We start from the raw sequence: 21107 nt of genomic DNA, 5'->3' as shown, positions 1-21107 counted from the left end.
CTCCTCCCCCTCTCCTCCTCCTACACAAACACACAGAAAGTTGCTGGACCTGCTCTTTGTTCCAGTTTAAATTAATGTGGTCAGTATTTCTAGGGAAACTGGGCAGGGCCGCTGATATTTTCTGTTTGGGCCCTCGGGGCCCCTTAAGCTCCTGGATACCACATGACTCCAGGCTGATGCAGATCTGCTGGTCCTGATTCAGTTTTTAAAGTTGCACCGTGTTACCCTTCCACAGATCCTGCTCAGGCTTTAACTGCTGCTTTGTTGGTGTATCAGACTTCCTGTCTGTGGTTGCAGCATGTTGGCTCCTGCTGAATGTAGCCTATAGAATAGTAAAGTTGTTGGGACTCCTTCCAGAGGCAGAAGTGGCGCTCTGGTTTAGTTTGCAGTGACAATCTGGTTGATGGTGCTGAAAGAGATTATCGGTCTGAGTCTGTGGTTTGCTGAAAAAGTGCGAAAAATTTATTATTTTGTGATGTTTAGGAACAGCTGAACCTTTTTTTTTGTTCAAACTCTTGATGTTCTGCATGAAGGTTTGAATTACTGAACAAAATACATGGAACACTGGGGAAAATGGTTTGTTCAGATACTTAAAGTTCATGCTTCTAAAGACAGAAAGAAACTGTGTTTAAATCTGGATTCCAGTGCTCAGCTAACTTGCTTCAGTTTACCCACTCCTCTTCCAGACATCTTGCAGTCACTTAAGCTCATCAGTCACTTTATTAGGTACACCTGTTCAACTGCTTGTTAGCACAGATATCTAATGAGGCAACCACATGGCAGCAGCTCATTGCATTTAGGCATGTAGACATGGTCAAGCTGACCTACTCATCAGAATGAGGAAGAACAGTGATGGTTGTTGGTGCCAGAGGGTCTGTCCGAGTATTTCAGAAAATGATCATCTGCTAGGATTTTCCCAAACATGCATCTCCAGGGTTTACAGAGAATGGTCTGTAAAAGGGAAAATACCCTGTGAGCTGCAGCTCTCTGGGTTAAAATGATGTGTTGACAAGCTGCTTTGAGGCGATAAGAAAGCAACATTTACTTAAATAACCACCCATTGCTGCCAAGGTATGCAGAAGAGCATCTCTGAACGGCCAACACGTTGAACCTTGAAGCAGGGTTACAGCAGCAGAAGACCGCACTCGGTCGACAGAAAACTGAGGCTGCAGCTCCCGCGGGCTCACCGAAACTGGGCGGGAGAAGACTGGAAAGACATTGTCTGGTCAGTCTCGATTTCTGCTGCATCATTCACATGATAGGGACAGACTTTAAACAGCATGAATCCATCCTGCTTTGTGACCAGTTCAGGCTGCTGCTGGTGAAATGGTGTGGAGCATATTTTCTTTGCACACTTTGTGCACCTTAGTACCAACTGAGCGTCTTTTAACCATCACAGCCTGCCTTAATATTTTTACTGAGCATGTCCACACCTTTCTGACCTCAGTGTACCCATCCTCTGATGACAGCTGCCAGTTTTAATGGTCACCAGGACATGAAAGCTGCAGGTGAAATATGAAAGAATCTGCCTAAAAGGTTTTCCTCAACATTAAGTTTTAAAAACCTTCTTTTTCCTCTCAGAAGATTTACTCGTACCTCCATCTGTGCTGCTTTTCGTTTGAACACCACGTCTTTCTTATAATTCTGGTTGAAATGATTTTGTGTTTGGATTTCTGACTGTACGCACTCCAGGTTTCTTTTATACAAAACCTCGTTCTTTTAGAGACAAACAGAAAAAAAAATCACAGAGACTTTGAAATAAATCCAAACATGAATTTTGATTATCGATTAAATTATTTCAGTTTAACTCACAAGTAAAGCCGTGTTATTCCTCCAGCTCCTTTTTATTGAAAAGAACAGGAGCTGCCCACATGCTGCATAAGTAAGACAATAAGATTATAATAGAACAACAAAATGCATCAAATACATAAAAACTGTCCAAATGAAAAAATATCATAACTAATGTTTAATAACCTTGATAATTCACAGTAAAGGTGATTCACACGTAGATGGAACAAATGGAAACTGATGAAAATCAATTAACAGATTTAAAATAGAGGCGGTGTGGTCAAAGTTTATTGAAAACAAAATGAAGGTTTCACTGCTGGCAGTGAGGAGCAGCTCTAATGCATGACTTTGTTTCTTTGTGCAATCATTAGATTCCTGCAGCAGCCTGACAGTCACAGTTCAGGGCCGCACTGATAAAACAGTTACATTGTAGATTTTCTGAATGGACTCTGGTTTAGAGAGACAACCTGAAGACTCCTTTACCCGATTTAACCCAGAAACCCGAATGAAGCTCACCCACTGACCACCCTGGCATGTGATCGGCTTGAGGCAGTGACATCATGCTCCTCCTCCTCATCCTCCTTTTCCTCCTCATCATCAGTGAGATGAAGATTACTTAACCGAAATGCCCATTTGACTAATCTGAAGGGTTTAGTCTGAGTCCAGCTTCAGAGTCAGATTACTGTCTAATCCACACACACACACACACACACACACACACACACACACAGGGTTAATGTGCTTTAATCTGCAGTTTTAGTCCAACTGGGCTCGCACCAGTAACACCAGCACAGAGTGCTCTAGCTTCCTGAAAGTCACCATCGTGTTTCCTCGTTTCCTGCTGCAGAGGATTTGATGCAGTGTTAGCAGATGAGCTGATCTGATCAGCTAATTGATTAATCAGCAAATACAAAAGGAGTGAGGTCTTTTTAAACGGGGCAGAATCTGCAGAATCAGTGACAACATCACTTCACAGATGTGAGAAATATGTGATTATTTTAGTCCTGTGTGTGATCACTGTGAAGACCACTGTGGTTGCTGGTGTTAATGTGTCATTTCTATATTTCTGTATGCTGTGGTTGTACAATGTACTTTACTACTGCACTGAATGTGTTTGTGGAGGTGTGAAGGCATAAATAACAGATAGAAAAAGTGTTCACGATGATGTGAGAGAAAGATCAGAATAAATAAATGTTAACGAGGAAGCTTCTTTCGGCTGCTCCCTTATTCACAGCGTGTCTGATTTGGCAGTTTTTACACCGGATGCCCTCCCTAACACAACCGAAAGAGTTTTGTTTTTTCGAACTGGGGATCTTTTGCTTGTTAGGCGAATATGTAAACTAATATTAGTCATCATATTTAGGAAACAAGTTGGAGACGGTGGAGATGGGGGGGGGGGGGGGGAATCCTAATACAGGGGAAGAGGATTGTTAAATGTTCTGGTTCTCCACCCCCCGCCCTGTGCTCCGAGTGCTGTGGAGAGACTCTGAGGGAGGATCTGCTTCTAACATCTGAACTCAGTTTATAAAGGTTTATAAAGTAACAACAAGATAATCGGGGTTAAAATTTTACTCTCATAGTATTTTATGTTTGCTTTAAATTGCATTCCACCCCCTCTATAAATAAAAGCCCACACTGACTCACAAGAGGAAGTGACATTTTCTCAATGAGCCTGTGGAAAGATCATCAGGCGCTCCTGCAGCTGCCTTTGTCTCTCACAATCTTTTACTGGGTCATGTGATACTTTATAGTCCCAAAGATGTGAGTCGTGACCGAGCTCAAACAGCTGGATGTCCTCCCTCACACTCACCTCCTTATTTTCACTTATTAATATAAAATTAAAGTTCAATGAGTTGAGGAGATCCAACATAAAAGGAAACATTTCAGAAAGTTTAGTAACTGCACAATGTTTAAGTTAGTGAATAATCATGTTCAGTCATCCTAATTACAATTATTACATTAAGATAAGTTTGACTGAAGCCATGTGGAGGCAGAAGACATCCAAGCAGGTTCTATTTTTCTCTCATAATCTACTGATTGTTCAGAAAACGTCAAGTGACATCTCAATGAGAGCGACGGAGCACGTTTTTTTCTCTTTCTTCTTTTGTGTTTAGAAATGACTCACAATACTTATCAGTAATAAAACTGCTTCCAGATAATTTCCCGTCCATCTGCTAATCGAGTAATCGGGTCAGGTGTGGACTGCTCGCTGGTTTCTGGGGAAATAATCCTACTGACATGTGCGAAGGGGGCCAACGGGGGCCCCGCTGACAACTCCTTCCCCTCAGGAGGGGAATTATTATCTTCAGCCCTGCAGATAATGTGATAAAGACTTTTGTAATGATTTATATAACTCTGTGTCCTAAAGATAAATGACAGTTTGGGAAACACGAGAAACACAAAAAAGACAAAATAAAGAAAATACATTTGAGTTGAAATTTGTTTCGTAAATACTAAAAGTGTTCGCCCGCTTTGCTGTCAGTCTCGAGGAGCTGAGCTGAAGTCAGTGTGACGTGACGGAAACAGCAACAGTGTGTGCGCTTCACTGTTTGTGTGTCTGATTAGCTGTCAGTTTCTAATACAATCTGTGTGACCATCTGTTTTACTCCACTGTACACACTGGGTGTGTGTGTGTGCTCCTGGGAATTGTTATCACATGTTCCATGTATGCACACACGCCTGCACAGGTGCTGTTATGTGTCTGCAGGTTCTTTTAAAGATAATTGGAATTAATTTAAGATCTAATATCTGCAGAAGGTTCAGTGAGTGAGGCTGGTCTCCAGATCTGGATGATGTTTGGGAACGCGATCACTTCAGATCAGTTAAGTCTGGTTTAAAAATAGGTAGAAAAGTTTGGTGTGTTTGTCGGTGACACTTCTCTGACACATTATGGGTGCAGTGAACCAGAAAGAGTGAGAACATACACTGGGCTATATCTTTGCTCTGATAAGGAGCAGCTGTACTCACCAGCACACAGCTGAAACAGTCATCAAGCTGTGTGCCGGCTGTGTGCCCCGTCATGATTGGCTAATATGTTGTAAAGCAGATTGGGTTTTTGAGAGGCGGCGGGGCAACTGCCATCACTCCATCACTGGCGTTGGGCAGTTTTCCCATGAATTTCTACTCAAGAGTCTCCTGAGTGGCGACTCGCCTGCACGCTCGCTGCTGTGTCAGCTGTAATCTTGCTTAGCACAGCTACCAGTGAGCCGCATCTTCCCACAGAAAGCTTCCCCCGATCACCGCTCGCTGTATCTCTGCTTGTCTAAGTGTCTAAAAGTCTCCAGGTTTCATTTGTTTCCTCCGAGCGAGGAGCTTCGCGAACCAACTGAAAGTCGTCCCGCTCGTTTCTCAAACCGCCCTCCTCCGTGCTGTCTGCAGCAGCTCCTCGTGATCTTCACTCAGACCTCCTTACTTCTTTATCGACTTTATTTATAACGCTGTAGTCGTAAAAGTTAAAATATAAAGTAAACTGTGAGCATTTGTGTGGATGAGCAGCAGAGTAATGACTGCTGTAGCTGCTCTTGGCATGGTTTTCAGTTCTTCTCAGTTTTGTCACCTGAAGCTCTTTATTAGCGCTTATCTTGAACAAACATCAGCAACAGAAACAGCAACAGTGAAATAACCGGAGATTAGCTTCAGCGCTCAGAATATTAAAAAGAGGAGTCTCCTTCAGAGCCATATTTTCCAGCAAAGACCCCGAGACGAACCAGCAGAGCCGCACGTATCAGGCCGTAGATTGATCAGCTGATCAAAGGAGAATGACTGTTTACGTGTTTGAATCGAGAACTTCTTAAACATGCTGACGTGAAGCGAAGTGTTTTCATGGTTTGGACTTTTGCTGACGTCACACGCTGCTCTGTGAAACTGAGCCGAGCTGTTCTCTGATGTTTTATGCACCGAACGTTTAATCGATCTGTGGCCCGAATGATGTTTGCTGCTTTTCACACATAAAATCTGATTAGAACATAGTTTGACTCATAAAAACAAGAAATACAGAGAAAATCTGACTTTATGTTTTATCAATTTATGTTTCTGAATTCTTAATAAAATCAAATCTCCAAACATAAATTCCCCCAAACGGACCCCAGAATCCACCTGGAACCAGAATCAGACCCTCTGAGCAGAAAACGGCACTGCTGGTTTGGGTGAACTGACCCTTTAATGTTATTAATCCTGTAGGACAACCACTGGCTGCAGAACATCAGAGGATCTTGTGTGTGTGTTTCATGTGTTCCTGCAGATGAAAGAGTTGCTGGTTTGATTCCTCAGGGACTCTCAGCCAGCGGCTGGCTGCTACTGATTTGAACCACAATGACGCACACACCAATCCTCAGGAGGTTGTGTGTCTGCGTGTGCGTGCGTGTGTGTTTCTCCTGATCCAGGTTCCATCAATGTTTTTCTTTTGTTTTGGTTGCATTCTTCTGAGCAGCTTCACTTCAAGAGTACGAGTTTTCTTGGCGGAAGTTGTCTCACTCCCCGTGTTTTCTTTGGACACCGTGGCAGCCAGCTATCCCAGAATGCATTTCACACTCCCCCAGCGGCTGAATGGAGGTGCTTCGTTTTTCCCTCCAGGGACTGCCGGTCAATCAGCGAGGACTCCAGCAGCTGCAGAGCTGAATTCAGAGCCTCAACTTTTACACTGAGGATTAATCAGATTGAACCAGTAAATCGAATCAGAGCGGACTGATATTCTGTAAATAGACACAACCTCAGAGCATGAGCCAGAGTCACTGTACTACAGGTGCAGTGTGACAGGTACTAAGTGGTGGTGGTGGGGTACCCGGGTGTGACATCAGCACAGGGGAAGCTTGAGATCAGCAAAGCCACAGCGTTTAGAAGAAGCTGTCACTCAGTGCGTTTTTATTTTTTCTATTGTCCAAACACTGTATATAAAAGATGGACACAAACCCCATGACATCACCTCGTTTCTGGATGGACTTTGCTTTGAAACCTGGGTGGATAAAGCCAGCCAGAATCATTGGTTGACATCTATAATGCTGCTGGGTCAAACAGTAAACATCATTTAAATGACTCTTTGTAAACTATCACAATATCTATTCAAATGTAACTGATTACAGGCCAACTGATACAGAATGTTTAGGATAAGGACCCAAATGCAGGACTCACGAACACAAAGGCTGATTCTGTGATGCACTGAGTCTTCTTCAGTCACCTTTGTCACTCAGCATGTGTTAATAGACCTCTCTGCTGAATCACACGTGTTATTAATCTCTGGCTTTGTTCCACTGCTTGTCTTCTATCCCGTCTTCCTCAGCAGATGGCCCCGCCCCTCCCTGAGCCTGGTCCTGCTGGAGGTTTCTTCCTGTTAAAAGGGAGTTTTTCCTTCCCACTGTCACCAAAGTGCTGCTCATAGGGGGTCATATGATTGTTGGGTTTTTCTCTGTATGTATTATTGCAGGGTCTACCTTACAGTATAAAGCGCCTTGAGGCGACTGTTGTTGTGATTTGGCGCTGTATACATAAAATTGAAATTGAACTGAATTAAAGTAAAAGAGGCAGCTTTATTGCAATGTAGCAAAATTACTCAATACAGAAACCAACAACTGAAATGAGGAACTGAGATGCTGGGAAACTATAAACTGGAGAGCTAGAAACTAGGAGCGTGGATGATGAGGACCACGCAGGAAACACTCAGGACGTGGGGATGCCGAGACAACGGGCAGAGGAAAACACACGAGGGACTAACGAGGGAGGTAGAAACCCAGCTGGGAGAGATCAAACATAACGAGACGGGGAATACACTAACACAGGACGTGAGACTGTCAAAGTAAAACAGGAAACATGAGACAAACACAAAGACACGGACTTGACACTGAGACAAGGAGACACAAAAACATGAAACACAGGGAGACACATAGACAGAAGCCTAAAGACTATAAACTATAACATGAGCACAAAACCATGAAGAGAAACGAAACCACCACCAACAACAAATCAAAGAATATGAACTCAAACCAGAAAGAACCAGAACTGATATTTGGTCATGTAAAAATATGTATTGGCCAATTTTTGTTACCTTTTTTGCATTTCAACACACAAAGCACAAATATTTCCCTAACATCATCTTTTTATCCTTAGTTTTCACATGATGTCAGAGCCACTGGGACATGCCCACCTGGAGCACTGCAGTCCTTTGCCCTCCAGCCATCCTTTGAACGTCTTCGAGTTTAACTTGCCAGATAGCTCCTGTGCAGTCGGGTGCACTAATCAGCGTTTATTTACAGCTGCCAGCAGGGCAGAGTTTGTGGAGTATGGCACCAACACCTCCCTCCACAGCAGCCCCGGCTGTCAGTGGTGGCTCATTTAAACCGTAGGAATGATTTACCCGACACTGGAAGAATACTCGGTTGACTTCACTGTTATGATGCGACATTAATGTGACAAATTTATACTACTGGAACTTCTCTGTCCAAGTCAGCAAAACACAAGTGTGGTAGTTCATTTAAGCTAGCTATGTAGCACTTATGTTTGTCGTAACCACACACAAGTTCGTGTTCTTCATCTCCCACACGGCCGTCTTACCTACCCATCCACAAAGAAAATGCATGTAGCTGTCTGTACTTTGAAAGCTTTCATCCTTGCAGTGGTGTGAGGTGAGCAAAGATACACGTAGATGACACTGAGCTGAATCTCTGGGGGACACATCACCACTTTCAGAGATTTAAATAAAACCACTGGTTTTGGAACAAGTCCCCAAAATGTGTAGTTTCTCTTCACATCTTAGTTTTCGATTGATGGATGTGTGGATAGATGATCCAAGTCAGCAGTCCCCAACCCCCGGGCCACAGACCGGTACCGGTCCATGAGTTGTTTGGTACCGGGCTGCGATAGTTGAGGCTCAGGTGTGAAATTTATGGTTTTCAGGGATTTTATTGTTATTTTTTAAATCGTTTTTATCATTAACTCGGTTTCCCTGGTTCTTTTCCCGTGTGTTATGAATAAATCTTCTTTTTTTTGGTACTGTACTGGTTTTATTTTGTTGTATTTACCCGCGACTCCTTAAAGGCCAGTCTGTGAAAATATTGTCGGACATAAACCGGTCTGTAGCGCAAAAAAGGTTGAGGACCGCTGATCCAGGTAATCTTGCCTTGAGACAGGTGAAAAAAACCCAATAGTACTCCGACTGTCCACTATCTGCCCTCATGATGGAGTAATGTTTGGCCCGCCAGGGTAGCGAGTTGGTCATGTGACTAAACAAAATATGAATGATCACATTAAGTCATGGACTGCTTGGATCTACTAGTTGTTGTGCTGTTGCCTTCTGTTGAACAAACTGTGTGATGTCATCATTTTATATCATCGATGGGAGTTTCTCCCATCTCTTCTTTACTGTTTTAGATTTTCATTTATTAAATATACAGGCCAATATATGGCTAAAACGGACCAATATATTGGCCCTCCCAGTAAGGCTCTAATGAAGGCACATCTTTCCCCAGCACTGCAGACATCCTGTCAGACAGGCAGAGGTCCTCTTTAATGGGGATTCCCAGGAGCCCAAAGGTGGGGGTTCTCTTCAAAGACCTCCTTGGTCTTTGTGGTGTTTCAGAACCAGGTTATTGTTGAACATTGTGTGTTTTCAGGTTCTGATTCTCCTCCGTAAATGCAGCTTCATTGCAGTCTGATGAGCCTGAAGGCTGTCATATCACCCACAAACCTAACAATAGGTTTGAAGTGTGGCTGGGCTAGCAGCCATGCGTGAAGAGTGCATGAAAGTGGGGGCTCATCACACAACCATGGAGGGATCCCAGCGCTCAGGGTGGAGGATGTGCACTCGCCCAGTTGGAGAGTCTGGAGGCAGCTGATGAGGGAGCGGAGCGTGCTGAACAGCTTCTCCTGTGTGACTGTATTAACACCAAGGTGTAGTTAAAGAAGAGCATCCTTATGTTGGTGCTGTGTCTGTAAAGGCCTGCAGGGAAAACGCACTCACCTGCTGCTAGACAAATTGGTGTTGGTGTCTGTCAGCTGGCACAGTCAGAGCGAGCATTTTTAACAATATATCTGTTAAAGTTTTGATAAACAAGGCAGTCCACTGCAGAACGTGGTCAGCTGTCACGGTATTCCTGTGGTTTCGTGCCGGTTTACTCTGACACAGCGGAGATAAAATCACTCATTTTTTAATGCAGAGCTTGTTCATCCAAATGTCATCTTAGCTTGCTACTGTGGGTGTTTATAGCTTACCAGCACAGACAGGCACAGCTGTATGGGAATGCATCCTAATGAGGGTTTACTAGTGTTTTACACTGCTGACTTATGAGTGATTCCTTTAACCAACTAGTATTTTGGGCGATAACTTGTGAGGGCACCGATGTTCCCTTGCTGTGACGTCCCTAAAACTCACCTGAAGGTATTTTACTGCAATCAAAATCTGAACTATTGTGTCCAACTCTTTTATCAAAAACATGATGAAGATTTTTCACTTCATTTTCTGGACTTCACGGCTTTTCCTTCAGGATTATCTCATGTGTGCCCTCTAAGAAATCTGAGAGAGTGCGAGTTACTGGTTATATTAGAGATTCTCTGGCTTAGACTGCAGTCTGCTTCTGAAGTCATTTAATGGACAGACTGAGGATAATCTCCACCTGCTGTGAGAACCAATGAAGTCAAATTCACACAAAGATGGTGGAAGAAAACACGCTTTAATTCATGTTTTTGAGATTTTCATGAAATTTGGTTACAGCTTGTTCTACATTTGGACAAAAGCCTGCTAATGTAAAATAACTCAGTTAATTAAGTTCTTATTAAGTGACTTACTGAGCAAAACTGCAGAAGTTTTAGATGTGTAAAAGACATAGAAGGATGTTCCCGCGGATTCATGTTTTTACCGGTTTTTGATGTTTTATTGAAGTTCTCAATCGATTAATCCTGCAGAGAATCTTTGGATAAGCCAGAAATTAAAAATAGTTACTTCTGCAGTGAACCATGGCAGACTTTAGTATTCTGAGATGGTTCATAAGTGGGCCGTGTGCAGTCTGCTGTAGCAGGTGTGTTTGATGTTTTTTGTGGCGGCTTGAACCTGAACTGACAGACCTGATAAGACGGAGGAAGAGGAGGGCGGAGGAGGGCGGGGTGCATTGTGGTGTTTGGGGGTTGGAGGGTGACCGGAGGACGAGTTGAAACAAACAAGAACTCACAAAGACGAGTAAAGGGGGGTTCTGGGTGGGTGTTTGGGGGTCTATTGTTGATCCCAGATTAGGGTGGGGCCTCCACACTGATTATACACACACACGCATGCACCGTAGAGTGGAGTGTGAATGAAGTGTCCTTGATCACACCAACTGCTGAGCCCCCCCCCCCCCCATCCTATTCCTCAAACTCACCCAACCCTCCCCCACCCACCCTCCCATCCTCCCCCGTTTGTGTGTGTGTGTGAAATCACACACACACTAACTGTGTGTGTAGCTGGAGGTGATATTAATAATCCATAAAGAAGCTGGTTTCTCTCAATCACTCCCTGTGGAGCGCACACACACACACACACACACACACACACACACACACACACACACACAGTGCTAACCAGCTGTCTCGCTGCCTGTCAGACAGACAGGATGGTGGAGTCACTTTCTGCCTTCTCACTGTAACACTTCAGTTTACAGTCGCATATTTTCAGCTGATTTCCTGGAAACTTGAGCCGAATCTTTGCCGACTCTGTTCTCAGCAGCGAGCGTTCAGGAGGACGTGCACATTGACAAATTAAACAATCACCACATGTAAACATCGCCGTTTATATTTAGACATTTTGTACAGAAATGAACAGCAACAACAGAAAATAAAAACCGTTCTTGCTGTTTACCTGCAAATTTCCATAAAACATCTGTGAGGTGCCATATGTTAGAGATCTGCTTTAGTGCATCTTCATTTTGACTGACGGTTCTGCTGCACGTGGTGGAGCTGCAGACATGCTGCAGTGTTCAGCTGTTTGTGGAAATTCCTTTGGTTAGTGTTTCAGGTGTCCTCTATGCTGTGAAAGTTCAGCCACTCAGCAGTTACACTGACAAACTGATCTTTAGCTTATCAACAAATGCACCTGTAGTGTTTCCATCATAGGCTGTTTATGTGTAGTTCCCTGGTTTCTCTGAGCAAAACAGGCCAAATCTAAGGGTGGAATGCTAATGCTAACTTACCAGCTGACGCGAGCAAGCTTGGCTGAGAAGTTGCATATCGTTAATATGCAATGATTTTCAAATTTGCTTAAAAAGCAGAAGAAAATGGTGAATTTGTTGTTTAGGAGTCCAAATTAGAGTTATTTACTTGGATTCCTGAACAGAAAAAAATAGTTTTAGTGGTTGATTGTTTTGATTGATTCATTTCTGACTTTTCAGAGACGTCTGGTGTGTCGGTTAAATCTTGCCATAAAAACATGATTTCAGTTTGTAAATTTTTAAATAAATAACAAAATAAGGACATAAAAAGTGATTTCTTGTTTTTATAGCAGATGGTCTAATAAACCATTTACAATATGACCTCTGATTAATTAATTCTCCCATATTCTTATATAATATCATGTATTTTATTTGAAATGACAATGTATTTATATTTATCTACAGATTAAAAGTATACACACTAGAATGAGGGCGAACAAGGGAGGTTTTTACATAACCAAATTTATATTATTACCTAATTTTAAATAAGGTGTAAGTAATATTGTGTAGACTTCAGATGTTTTACAGTAAAGGTGACACAAATATTAAGTAATTTTAGGTACTACATAAGTAAGAACCACATAATTTCCTGGTAATTTTGCAGAAAAACAAATAATATTTCCCCATCTTACAAAATTAAATTTTATACACTGTACAGTTTGGGGTGTGGCCTTACTATGGAGTGACTTAACCTGGTCCAGGTATTTTACAGCAAGGTCGGCACACCTGTCCTGCACACTACTTTTGAAAGTTGTGTTTGAACAATGAAGTGATGGGGGGGAGAAGTTCATTATAAGATGGCATAGACATGCAAATGTTGATGCTAGTGATTTTTTTCTTGTAACCTGGTAAAGTAGAACAGCACATTTATATTGGTAAAAATACAGGATAGTTGAGAAACAAAACATCTATTCTGCACATCAGCATAATGAACAATAAGTAAAGATGGAAAAAAGCAAGACAAAAAAACAGGATATTCACAGTGTAAGATGGGAAAGATTATCTATTTTTCTGCAAAACTACCAGAAACGCAGTACTTGAAATTACTTGCAGAGTAATTTTTCCTTCTTTCCTGTAAAATACATAAAGATATACACTACTTAAAATGACTTATGCAGTACTTTAAATTACTTGCCGATTAATTTGTCTCCGTTCCAGTGAAATACCTGAAGTTATGCAGTTATTAAAATTACTCAAGCACTTTGGAAACTTACATATTACTTAACAAACTTGTTTATTTGTGTCCTGTAAAATGTGCTATATGAAAAGGTTGTGAGCAGGTTTGCTTTCACCTCACAGTCTCCAGAGTTGCAGGTAGCAGCAATGTACCAATTACATGTACCATCACTGCCAATTAAAGGCTTTGCTTATTATAAAGGATGGGTGTAGCCACGGTGACATCACCCACTGGTTTGCATGGTACAGTTCTCAAATCCTCAATCTAAGTGTCTGCACTGACGCCATTTTTAGCTTTTTAAAATTTGCATGACAGGAGTACGCCCATCTTTTATATACAGTCTATGCTGACAGTGAAGTAGGAAAGGAGAGCTGTTCCTTCCTCGACTGCTTTCCAGCACTCTGCCAGTCAGTTTTGAGTGGGTACTGCTTTTCAGCAGCACAGACAGAAAAAATTGTTGTGCACAGATTTGGCCCTGGCACACAAACTGCCAGCACCAAGAATTATAACATCCTCATAACACAGCTTCATTCGGGTGGATGCAGTTTTCTTTTTGGATGAGTGAGATTCATTCATTCACTCATTGGTTTTGCAGTGAGGTGCACAAACACTGCAGTTACTGGCTCTCGATGCTTCTCGTGGTCAGCTGTATAAACACCACAGACTCACGGCACACCAGTATGAACAGCAGCCACAATCAGCCAGTTATGCCTCACCTCATCGTTGTCTTTATGAAAAGATAAGAAGCCCCATAAACGACTATTCATGAGCAGAGCAGGTGGAGGATGAAGCTTTTATTGGGGCAAAGTCAGCTAACTTTTTAAGTATCAGATTTAATTGATTATTGTATTCATGCAGCTTTTATGTCCCTGTGTCTCTTGAAATTACAAATGATTTATAATACTTCAAAATAACTGCCAAAAATAAGCAGCTGGAGGCTTTTCAGCATGATTACAGAGCAGTAAGACTCGCTTACAGAAGCACTCGGGTTTCATTTTGCGACATGTTTTATAATAAACAAAGAAAGTAAATTAGAGCTGAAACTTAATTTGCTGAAACTGAAGCAAAAGTGAAAAAGAGCCAGTGACATTCTCCAGTGCAGGAGCTTTTCCTGGCAAGCAGCAGACACAATCAGGTCTGAGCGAGGAAGTTGTTTTACACCCAAACTGCTCCTGCTCAGGGGAACTTTTCAAAAAACTGTAAAATCTAGACTTCTGTTTTATAAGCATGTGAAAAAAAATTCAGTCTTTCACAACGAAGGCCTTAAGGCAAAAACTATATGAAAGAAATCCGGTTACAGCTGCTACAATATGAATCACTCGCAGGACTGAATTTGCTGTTGTAATAAGCATTTCAGCCTCCCTGGTATCAGCTCACTGACAGTCCAGAGGTGTTTGGAATAAAACTGAGCATTAATGGGAGTGTTTCCTCCCGTTTAGTGGGTCCCAGTGGACGGCAGCCACACTTCCACCTAAAAGCGAACCTGTTGGGATGTTTCACTCTCTCTCTTGCCTCCCTGTGACAGCTTTCACACGTCCATGGTGTTGACTGCAGCCTGACAGCTGAGAGAGGAGTCACATCACTCTTCATGTCACTGGAGCCAGTTTAAAGTTCAGACTTGCGGCTTTGGGTGAGGACCAGGATCCGGACCGGGACCAGAATTACGCAGGGTTCAGTTTCAGGATTCCTGCACAGACAGGAAGAAACTCGCTCTGTGGTTAAAGTCAGGCGAGTTTCCATGGAGACGGTCGGGGTTACCATGGTGATGAGGAGTATGGCTGACGGCGAGCAGTGAGGGACCTCAGAATGATAGGAATACCAACACGAGCGTGTGTGTGTGTGTGTGTTTATAATTGGCTGTGATAAAATATTCTCTTTGATGTTGAAGTGAAGCCAGAACCAGTAAGCAAAGAACCAGTCACCCAGAACCAGCCGTCTGATTTGTGATATACATATACAGTAAGAGTCAACGCAAACTTGAGCTGTGACACAAACATCAGTGACAAAACAGCGTGTGTGTGTCCGAGGACGCTCTCCAGCCTCACAAATGTCGTCCAGAGAGACGCAAGAACAAAGATTCGAGCGAGCTGAGGAGATTTCTGCAGGTGTGTTCCTCTTAACCTTGAGCTCTTTTCATCTCTTTCAGAATGACTTGTTATGCTCTTTGTGTAGTATTTGTAGGACTTTCACTCTTAGGAAGGAGTAGCAGCAGTCCTGAATCTCTTCCTTTTGTCAGTGGTTTGTCTGGTTGTGGACTGATGAGGACTGTGGTCTTTAGAAAAGCTTTTGTAGTCTTTTATATCTGTGTGCATCTCTGTAATGGTTCCTCTGACGCCCTGTGAAAGTTCATACCAGTCAGTCTTTCCTAATAGGCAGTCTTTGAATGCCTTTATTTATAGACCGGCTCACCTCTGAATAAAGCAGCGTTGCACAATTCACTCACTCCTTAACTTAAAACACCTGACTCCAAGTAGCCTTTGAAGAAGCCGTTAGCACAGAGGCTTGCTTGTTTTTTGCAGCCTGCACTGCACAGATGACACAATGTGTTCAAATGATATAAAAGTGTAGCTGTTGTTGCGCTATTAGTTTAGCGTGGGGCTGTCAAAACTGGTCAAAACTTGTGTTAAAATGTAGAAAAAAATGCCCACACTGTCATGAAAACTGGGTGTTCCCGGGGTTTGAGCTGGAATTCTTTATTATTGTTCACTCTTTGGTTCTTTGTTGTCTTTATTGTCAGTTTTTGTCTGCGCGTGTGTGAAAAAGGAGTCGGTCTCGATCAGTGTTTAACTTCTGCTTACCTCTGTTGGGTATAGTATGTGCATAGTGTGTAAATATAAGAGTATTTCACATTGTTTCATATGTTTTCTTGATATTAATACTATATGTAGAGTAAATTAGTGATGTTATAGCTGACCTTGGACCCCCGAGCCACGTGTCCCGCAAAAGGGGCGTTGTGACATATCTCCCAATAATAACACAAGTTTTAAATCAAACTCAGAGAGGATATAATATATATATATATATAACACAGGACCTGATAAGGGCATTCTGCGATTGATACTTCATACATCGCATGAACTTCCTTTTTGTGACTCGATTGGACGGAAAGATTCAACATGTTCATGGGGATTCATCAAACCATCAATAATATTTAGATATTTATAAATATTTACCAAGCCCAACTGTGCTTAGCTCCCGAGATCAGACGAAATTGGGCGTGCTCAGGGTGGTATGGCTGCAAGCCATGGGGTGGCTGTAGCTCAGGACGTAGACCCTGAATCCTCCCTTAGTTATGCTGCAATAGACGTAGGCTGCCGGGGGATTCCCATGATGCATTGAGTTTTTCCTTTCCAGTCACCTTTCTCACTCACTATGTATTAACAGACCTCTCTGCATTGAATCATATCTGTTATTAACCTCTGTCACTCTTCCACAGCATGTCTTTATCCTGTCTTCCTTCTCTCACCCCAACCGGTCGCAGCAGATGGCCGCCCCTCCCTGAGCCTGGTTCTGCTGGAGGTTTCTTCCTGTTAAAAGGGAGTTTTTCTTTCCCACCGTCACCAAAGTGCTTGCTCATAGGGGGTCATATGATTGTTGGGTTTTTCTCTGTATCTATGAAGCGCCTTGAGGCGACTTTTGTTGTGATTTGGTGCTATATAAATAAAATTGAATTGAATTGAATTGAATAGATATGTCTGTGAAGGTTCTCAGTCATCCAGGTCTTCGTAGTCTAAGGAGCTTGGAAAAAGACGCTTTTCTTTCCAAGCTCCTTAGACCTCAGGAGGTAGAGCAGGCCACCTACTGATTGGAAGGTTGGTGGTTTGATCCCTGGCTCCTCCAGTCTGCAATGTCAAGTATCCTTGGGCAAGATACTAACCCCAAGTTGCTCTCTGATGCATCCATCGGAGTGTGAATGTAGTTAGAAAGCACTCAGTTTAGAGAAAGTGCTGGTGAGAATGGATGTGTTTGGATGGATGAATGTGGCATGTTGTATAGAGCGCTTTGAGTACTCTGTGAGAAGAAGCGCTATATAAGTATCAGTCCATTTATCATTTAGATATTTAACTGCTCTCCTCTGGGTTTCTCTGTTTCTTTTCTTTTTCTGTGGCTTCCCATGTCGTGAATTATACTTCAGCGGGAAATTATGCTTACATGACCCGAAACGCCTTTTAAACCTACATCATAACCTCACACGTAACCCAACGTGCACCTCCTGAGAAATGTGATTATATGCTGGAACAATTTTCATGGTTAAGAGGGATTTCTGGTTGTGTCGTAAGTTAAGGCTTAGATTACCTGCAGAAGTATAAATCAAACTTCAGTCTGGGTCTCAGTATGTGTGTGTTTTAGTTCCTGTTTTATTTTTTTATCATATCTTGCGTGCTTCATATTGAGTTTTACTTTCCTTGTCTCGTTTATCCTGATTTGTTGCAGCTGTCTTCCCCGGTGTTTCCCATCTTCCTCGTCTCATATGTCTCATGTCTACCCTCACCTGTGGCTTGTGGCTGTTTCTTGATTAGCCCTCATGTGTATAAATAGTCCTGTCATCCCCTGCTACATGATTTTACTTTAGTACATTTTATTATTTTGTGGACTTTTATAAGCCAAAAAATGGTTTTCCTTTTGTTAATAAGTATGCCCCCCCCAAAAAAAATTTCAAAACATAACCCACAACAAAATGGCATAAATAAAGCAGTACAACACAATAAAAAAAAAACCCACACACACATTATAACAAAGGTAAATAGCTCATTAAGGAAAAATACACACACAAAAGGAACTCAATGAAGTACACAAAACAAAATAAAGTAAAAATAGAAAGTACATTACCTTTAAGTAAAGTTACTTAAAAAGTTTAATAAAATATAATAAAGCATGTAAAATGTCTCAAAAATGTTTTAGGAGGGATTTCAAGTCATCATATTTAAAAAAACGAAAAACAAAAAAGAAAGAAGTTTGAAGAAAGAAAACCAGGCATGAAAGAGGAAAAACAAGCAAATTTTTAGAAAATATGAAATATTTGGCTGCCATACATAGATATAAACATTTCCAACAACTGATATTATGAAACTGAGAGAGAGCATGATCACAAATAGAAATAATAACAGAAACTCACTCTGTCTAAAAAAGTTCATTTGGATTTGGTGCATGGTGTCCTGTCCGGGGAATATCACGCTGAAGTCCCTTCACATTCAAGCTGTAATATCTGTGAAACCATTCACCTGATTGGGCCAAAGAATATTGAGGGCTTCGAATCTGAGAAGCTGTAAATAAAACATCAGCCGCTTTGCTGCAAACCTGTGGTTTCTACAGGCCTCCAAATCTGCTGTCTGTGGTCGGACATCCAAATATTTTACAGAATTCAAGCATCCATCATCCACTCCAGAGTGTCCATATTCATCGAAACACGGTACCAGATATTTACCCTAAAACATTTCAAGGACCTAGTTCAGGTAGTTTTGTGGATAATGGAATTTTAAAATGCCCCCTCAAACCCCTGAAATGTCCTTAAAGCAAAAAAATGAAAAGTTTTACTAAATATTTCTACAGAAACACGTCTTATAAAAGATCCACATCTCTACGTATCCAGCAGCTCTGCAGCTTTGGAGACAAACAGCTGTCAGAACTGTTAGATTTATTTTCTTGTCATTAAACTGCATCGTGTAACTGAATTTAGAATATCTGTTGTTGACAGTTTACAGTCCGATTGTGCTTGTCTGTGATTATAACTTAAATGAAGATCAGACCACATTTAAAATTCCGGTAATTTTAAAGGGTTTGCAAACGTTTTCTGGCGACTGAATAATGGTGGTCCCTGTAGCCCCCTGGCATTTTAATCAGGGACCCCCTGGGAGTTCGGGGCCCCTCAGGGCTTTAATCGGGCCTGCTATACAGAGAGAGCTGTTTTTGTTGTCGTTGAACATCTCTGTGTGTCAAACCGTCTCTGGACACGACTCGAGGAACCTCGCGGCCTGCTGGGTGTTCCAGCATATTCGGGACTGATGAAGTGAACTTTACTGAAAACAGGATCTTCACAGCAGCACGCTGAATAGTTTTTATTGAAACTCCAGGCTTTGACACTGTCTCTTTATTTAAATGAGCTCTGCAGACAAAGACCGCCTGAACAAAAGGATGTGAATTTAAATGAACTTTATTGAAAGACTCGGGGTGAACAGTGTTAATGAACAGTCAGGCTTCAACAGGGAGCCTTTATTTAAACAAAGTCTGTGAACAAAGGGGAACAAAATGACAGGACGAAAAAATGAGCTCTTTGGAAAAGCTTTATTGACAGCACGCGGTGTTTACAGTCTTATCGCTGTGTAAAGTTACTGGGGCGAGGCAGCGGAAATGTTAGAACTATAAGCTATATTTAAAGCAGCGATAACAAACCATGAAATGATTTTACTCTAAACGTCAAGGCGTCCAACAACGACTCGATTGTCTCAGCTCTGTGATTAGTCTTTGAGTTTGAAGGTTGGAGCTGATTCGCCACGAGTCTGTTATCACAGTTACTGTTTGAAAGACCTCGCTGACCCTGGATCAGCCTGTAATGATGCACTCGGTTGTTACATTGTATATTTAGAGGGACAGAGCGAGCTTCATGAGACGGTGACTAACAGGATAGTTTGTCCCAATGAGACACTGCTTCACTCTGATACTGTCAGGATACACACCGTGTGTTTGTGTTACTTTGTGTGTGTGTGTGTGCTTACTGTGACTGTATCCTGCTGTGTTTAATGAAGGAGGAAGTTCCTGTTCTGTGGTACAATGAGCTGTTTTTACTGTCTCTGTGTTTCCATTTCCTCCCCTTGTGCTGCTCTTCCTTCCTTTTCCCCTCTATTCTTGGCTCTTTCTGTCCATCTGTCTGTATCATTCTGTCCGTCTGAGGCAATATTTTATTAAAACAGCACAAAATCATACATTCAAGGAAATGTCACATGTGCGGATTATAGTATCCTCCATTTTTTTAAGACTATTTGATTTTGATATTCAGAAAAAAAACCATCCAAAAATTGTCTTGTAATAAAGACAAACTGATCTCAGTGGTTGGATTGACTCATCCATCCACTTGGAGGTATTGATTCATTGATCTGTTTCTATGTGGTTCTTGTTATTTAACAGCTGCTGATTCCCAGTTTGACTCTCTAGTCAACCTTGGATTGTTCTGTTTGCCATGTTACAGAAGCGTTTTCAGGACTTGTGCTGCTATTTATTTTAACATCACGTAGTTTGAGCCTCTGAGTGTCTCAGAAGTTTTTTCTCTGACTATATTTGTCTCACTTTTTAGCTGTGATGCAGTTTTGCTGTCTTCTGTGATGGATGAAAGTCTCCTGTACTTTAAAGTGTGTTAGGGGAACTTTGGGCCCTCATGCTCTACCTTGGGTAGATGGGCTGTTGCATTGAATGCCAGTTTTTTTTTAATCCATCCATCCTTCCTTCCTTCCTTCCTACCTGGGATTGGGTCGTGGGGGCAGCAGCCCAAACCCAGACTTCCCTTTCCTCCACCTCCTCCTCGGGAGAACATCGAGGTGTTCCCAGGCCAGCCAAGAGATGTAATCTCTCCAGCGTGTCCTAGGTCTCCAGGTATTCAGTCAGGGATTGGTCCGCCAGATCCTCCTTACTTGACTGCCTTCTGACACACACTATCGACCCTCTTTACCAGGACAGCCTGGCAGGGCTGTCCTGGTAAATATTACACTTAATGTGTGCTGTTCCTCTAAATGTTGGGCTCAAAATTATATTTTAAATATTGGATTTTTATACGTTACACCCGTACTTTACATGCCGTTGTACTCTTCATTTAAATGTTGGACTGTTCCTTTTAATGGCCGCTGTCAGTGTTCAGATTACAGACTGAAATAATGTGGTGTCACTGCCTCACACTGAAGATTATACAGTCTGTGTGTGTGTGTGTGTGTGTGTGTGTGTGTGTGTGTGTGTGTGTGTGTGTGTGTGTGTGTGTGTGTGTGTGTGTGTGT

General features: G+C 42.1%; 1 protein-coding gene across 1 annotated transcript in view; it reads left to right on the top strand.

Annotated features, from left to right (window-relative positions):
- plxnb3 (plexin B3) overlaps nucleotides 1-21107 on the top strand; it is a 92587-nt gene that overhangs the window by 835 nt on the left and 70645 nt on the right. The gene's annotated exons all lie outside the window — the stretch shown is intronic.

Source organism: Pundamilia nyererei, unplaced genomic scaffold, assembly GCF_000239375.1.
Source record: "Pundamilia nyererei isolate P.nyererei 1_Seehausen unplaced genomic scaffold, PunNye1.0 scaffold00210, whole genome shotgun sequence".
Lineage (NCBI taxonomy): Eukaryota > Metazoa > Chordata > Actinopteri > Cichliformes > Cichlidae > Pundamilia > Pundamilia nyererei.
This window is presented reverse-complemented; position numbering and strand designations above follow the sequence as displayed.